This window comes from Chiloscyllium punctatum, chromosome 5 (assembly GCF_047496795.1).
Source record: "Chiloscyllium punctatum isolate Juve2018m chromosome 5, sChiPun1.3, whole genome shotgun sequence".
Lineage (NCBI taxonomy): Eukaryota > Metazoa > Chordata > Chondrichthyes > Orectolobiformes > Hemiscylliidae > Chiloscyllium > Chiloscyllium punctatum.
This window is the reverse complement of record NC_092743.1, coordinates 89,811,387-89,817,386: the sequence shown is the minus strand read 5'-3', so window position 1 is coordinate 89,817,386 and position 6,000 is coordinate 89,811,387.

The window sequence follows — 6,000 nt, the reverse complement described above, 5'->3', positions numbered from 1 at the left end:
TTGGGGCCAGCGACCATAATTCTATTCGTTTTAAAATAGTGATGGAAAAGGATAGACCAGATCTAAAAGTTGAAGTTCTAAATTGCAGAAAGGATAATTTGATGATATTAGACAAAAACTTTCGAAAGCTGATTGGAGGCAGATGTTCGCAGGTAAAGGGATGGCTGGAAAATGGGAAGCCTTCAGAAATGAGATAAAAAGAATCCAGAGAAAGTATATTCCTGTTAGGGTGAAAGGGAAGGCTGGTAGGTATAGGGAATGCTGGATGACAAAAGAAATTGAGGGTTTGGTTAAGAAAAAGAAGGAAGCATATGTCAGGTACAGACAGGATAGATCGAGTGAATCCCTAGAAGAGTATAAAGAAAGTAAGAGTATACTTAAGAGGGAAATCAGGAGGGCAAAACGGGGACATGAGATAGCTTTGGCAAATAGAATTTAGGAGAATCCAAAGAGTTTTTACAAATATATTAAGGACAAAAAGGTAACTAGGGAGAGAACAGGGCCCCTCAAAGATCAGAAAGGCAGCCTTTGTGTGGAGCCACAGAAAATGGGGGAGATACTAAATGAGTATTTTGCATCAGTATTTACTGTGGAAAAATATGGATGATATAGACTGTAGGGAAATAGATGGTGAGATCTTGCAAAATGTCCAGATTACAGAGGAGGAAGTGCTGGATGTCTTGAAACGGTTAAAAATGGATAAATCCCCACGACCTGATCAGGTATACCCGAGAGCTCTGTGGGAAGGTAGAGAAGTGATTGTTGGGTCTTGCTGAGATATTTGTATCATTGATAGTCACAGGTGAGGTGCCGGAAGACTGGAGGTTGGCAAATGTGGTGCCACTGTTTAAAAGAAGGGCGGTAAAGACAAGCCAGGGAACTATAGACCGGTGAGCCTTGACCTCGGTGGTGGGAATCCTGAGGGACAGGATGTTCATGTATTTGGAAAGGCAAGGACTGATTAGGGATACTGGATTAGTGGTGCTGGAAGAGCACAGCAGTTCAGGCAGCATCCAACGAGCAGCGAAATCGACGTTTCGGGCAAAAGCCCTTCATCAGGAATCAACATGGCTTTGTGCGTTGAAATCATGTCTCACAAACTTGATTGAGTTTTTGAAGAAGTAACAAAGAGGATTGATGAGGGCAGAGCAGTAGATGTGATCGATATGGACTTCAGTAAGGCGTTCAACAAGGTTCCCCATGGGAGACTGATTATCAAGGTTAGATCTCATGGAATATAGGGAGAACTAGTCATTTGGATACAGAACTGGCTCAAAGGTAGAAGACAGAGGGTGGTAGTGGAGGGTTGTTTTTCAGACTGGAGGCCTATGACCAGTGGAGTGCCACAAGGATCGGTGCTGGGCCCTCTACTTTTTGTCATTTACATAAATGATTTGGATGCGAGCATACAAGGTACAGTTAGTAAGTTTGCAGATGACACCAAAATTGGAGGTGTAGTGGACAGCGAAGAGGGTTACCTCAGATTACAACAGGATCTGGACCAGATGGACCAATGGGCTGAGAAGTGGCAGATGGAGTTTAATTCAGATAATTGCGAGGTGCTGCATTTTGGGAAAGCAAATCTTAGCAGGACTCATACACTTAATGGTAAGGTCCTCGGGAGTGTTGCTGAACAACAAGACCTTGGAGTGCAGCTTCATAGCTCCTTGAAAGTGGATTCGCAGGTAGATAGGATAGGGAAGAAGGCATTTGGTATGCTTTCCTTTATTGGTCAGAGTATTGAGTACAGGAGTTGGGAGGTCATATTGCGGCTGTACAGGACATTGGTTAGGCCACTGTTGGAATATTGCGTGCAATTCTGGTCTCCTTCCTATCAGAAAGATGTTGTGAAGCTTGAAAGGGTTCAGAAAAGATTTACAAGGATGTTGCCAGGGTTGGAGGATCTGAGCTATAGGGAGAGGCTGAACAGGCTGGGGCTGTTTTCCCTGGAGCGTCGGAGACTGAGGGTGACCTTATAGAGGTTTACAAAATGATGAGGGGCATGGATAGGATAAATTGGCAAAGTCTTTTCCCTGGGGTTGGGGAATCCAAAACTAGAGGGCATAGGTTTAGGGTGAGAGGGGAAAGATATAAAAGAGACCTAAGGGGCAACCTTTTCACACAGAGGGTGGTACGTGTATGGAATGAGCTGCCAGAGGAAGTGGTGAAGGCTGGTACAATTGCAACATTTAAGAGGCATTTGGATGGGTATATGAATAGGAAGGGTTTGGAGGGATATGGGCCGGGTGCTAGCAGGTGGGACTAGATTGCGTTGGGATATCTGGTCGGCATGGACGGGTTCGACCGAAGGGTCTGTTTCCATGCTGTACATCTCTATGATTCTATGATTCTAAATAGTAGAGAAGTTGTACAAGTATTTTGTATCAGTCTTCACAGTAGAAGATACTAATAGTATTCTAAAATTACTAAATATTCATGGAGCAAAAGGAGGACTGGAAATAAGTAAATAAACTATCATTACAGAAAAAGTGTGAGGGAAACTAATGAGGCTAAGGGCTGATACTAAAAATTTTGAACGGGATGCAAACTTAGGATATTAAAGGAAGTAGCTGCAGGGATAATTGATGCATTGGAAATATCTTCCAAAACCCCTTCGGTTCTGAAAAAGTCTGGAGGACTGTAAAACTGCCAATGTAACATCTTTATTTAAAAAGGAAAGTGGAGAAGAATTTGGTAACTCTTGGCCAATTTGCTTAATGTCTGTTATTGGGAAAACATTAGTGTCTATTATGAAGGATGTAGTAGCAGAGCATTTAGAAATACATAATATGATCAAGGAGAGTCCACATGGCTTCATGAAGTGGAGATCATGTCTGGCAAATTAATTAGAATGCTTTGTGGAGGTAACAAGCAGAATAGATGAAGGAAGAACAGTGAATGTGATATATTTGAATTCTCAGTGGGCATTTGATAAGGTTCCATACATTAGTCTACTTAATAAGAGTCCATGGTGCTGGAGGTAGAATATTAGCTTGACTAGAGGATTGGCCAACTAATTGAAGACAGAGGGTTGGGATAAGAGGGCATTTGGTGTGCTACAGGTGTAAGTGCTTGGGCCACAATTATTTACAATATGTATATTAATGACTTGGATAAGGCAAGTAAATACTGTATATTGTTGCAAAGTTTACAATGACAAAAACATAGTTGGAAAGGCAAGTTGTGAGGATAACACAAGAGAGGGATATAGATGGGTTAAGCCAGTGGGCAAAAACTTGGTAGATAGAATACAACATGAGAAAATATGAGATTATGTATTTTGACAGGAAGGATAAACAAGATAAATATTATTGAAATGGAGAAAGATTGTAGAAAGCTACAGAACAGGGGGATTTAGGAAACTTCATCCATGAATCACAAAAAAACTTGTATTTACATTCACAGGATAATAGGCAAATGGGATGTTGGCCTTTATTTCAAAAGAATGGAATATAAAAGATTTTGCTATAACTATATAAGGCACTAGTCAAATCACATCTGGCATACTGTGAACAATTTTGGGCACTTCATCTAGTGAAAGATGTACTGGCATGGGCCATGGTCCAGAGAAGGCTCATTAAGCTGATACAGGTATGGAAAAATTATCTTATGAGTAGATTGTGCCTGTACTCATTGGAATATAGAAAAATCAGAGGTGATCCTACTGAAATGTACAAGATTCTTAGGGTACTTGGCAGGGTAGATATGGAGAGGAGAGATTGTTTTCTTGTGGGAGTCTAAACCCAGAGGGAACAATCCCAGAGTAAGAAATACTCATGACTGACACCCACTGACACATCCCCTGAAGACCCCAGGTATGTCAACCCTACTTAGCCCCCGCGTAGAGGCACACTGAGCAATCAGGATGCATCATGTGTGCTTTAACTGAGTTAGGTGAGAAGCAAGAGGTGAAGGTGGGACCACTGTGATCAGAGTCTTTACTGTTGCAATCTCCATAGAGACCTATAGCTTTCAAATGGTTCAAAATTCTAATTGATAATCTGAAGCATAACATGACAAGGTTTCATGTTTTAAAATCTGAGGAGAAGCAGTACCTACCCCAACTACTATCTTCTTTTTGTATGGAGCTAATTCTCTAAAACAGAGAAAGTTACATTCCCCCTATACACTTACCAAACATCGCATTCTCTACAGTTCTACGGTCCTACCTATGATAAATTGGGGAATGTTATTTAAAGAGATAACAGTGGATAAAGCATGTGGAGGAATTTCCACAATTTTTAAGCCCTTAAGACACTAAAAACTCAGAATGGAACTAGGCCATTTGTCCTGTTGTGCCTGCTCCTCCATTCAATAGGGTCATTTTGATCTAACACACCTCAGGTCCACTTGCCTCCCCTTTCTCTACAATCCACAATTTCCCCCATTGATAGGAATCTATTTATCTCAGCCTTAAATATATACAAGGATTCTGTCCACCACAAATCTGATGCAAGGAGGTCCAAAGACTCACAACCCTCTGAGAGGGTTCAAATTCCTCCTCATCTCCGTCTTAAAATGGCAAGCTATAATTCTGAGACGATGCCTTCTGGTTCTAGATTCTCCCACGAGGGAAAACATCCTCTTAGCATTTACTCTGTCAATCCCTTAAGAATCCTAGATGTTCCAATGAGATTACCTTTCACTCTCGTAAAATCCAATGAATAGAATTCCAACCTGTTTAACCTTTGCTCATAAGACAATCCCTCCATACCAGGAATGATCCTTGTGAACCAAGTGAATATTTCTGCCTGGCAAAATAAAAACAAAATGGGAAAGGTGGCCTGAACATGGCTGAAAAGGGAAATTTGGGATAAGATTAGATTCAGAACACAGGCATACAAATTGGTGCAAAACAAAAGCAGGCCTGAGGATTGGGAGCAGTTTATATTTCAGCAAAGGAGGACAAAGAGATTGATTAAGAATTGGAAAAGAGAGTATGAGAGTAAACTTGCAGGGAACATACATGCTGATTATAGAAACTTCAGTAGGTATGTGAAAAGAAAAAGACAGTCAAAATCAGAGGAAGTTGTAATGGGGAACAAAGTGACAGCACATCAATTAAATACATATTTTGATTCACCTTCACAAAGGGAGACACAAATAATGTTCCAAAAAAGTGAGTGAGAAAGGAACTGAGGGAAACCAATATTAGTATGGAAATAGTAGCGGGAAATTGATCAGATTAAAGGATGATAGATCCCAATGCCCTGATAATCTGTATCCCAGACTACTTAAGGAAGTGGCCCTCAAACTAATGCATGCATTGGTGGTCATCTTCCAAGATTCTATAGAATCTGAAGAGTTCCTGTGGATTGGTGGAAAGATAATGTAACCCACAACTTAAAAAAAGAGATAGAAAGAAAACAGGAATCTATAGACCACTTAGCCTAACAATAGTAGTGGGGAAATGCTACAGTCGATGATAAAATAACTGATCAGCTGAGCATGTGGAATACAGCGACTGAATTAGACAGAGTCAGTACAGATTTAGGAAAGGGGAAATCATGCTTGACAAACATATTGGAATATTTTGAGGATGCACCTAATAGAGTTGGTAAGGTGGAGCTAGTGGATAGAGAACTGGTTGGCAGACAGAAAGCAAACAGTAGGTTATTGTTTAAATGGCAGACAGTGACAAGTAGAATACAGCAACAATCACCTATTCATAATAAATATTAATGACTAGATGAGAGAACTATATGTAATATCTTCAAGTTTGCAGACGACACAAAACTGGATAGATGAGATTTGGACAAGCTGTGTAAGTAGGCTAATACATGGCCAATGAAGTAAGTTATGGATAAATTTGAGGTTATCACTTTGGTAGCAAAAACATTTGAATGGTGATAGCTTGGAAAAGGGAGAGATGCAAAGAACCCTGGTTGTCCTTATCCACCAATCATTGGAAGTAAGCATGCAGGTGCAGCAGGCAGTGCAGAATGCAAATTATACGTAGTGAAAGGGTTTTGAGTACAGGAGCAGGGATGTCTTGCTGCA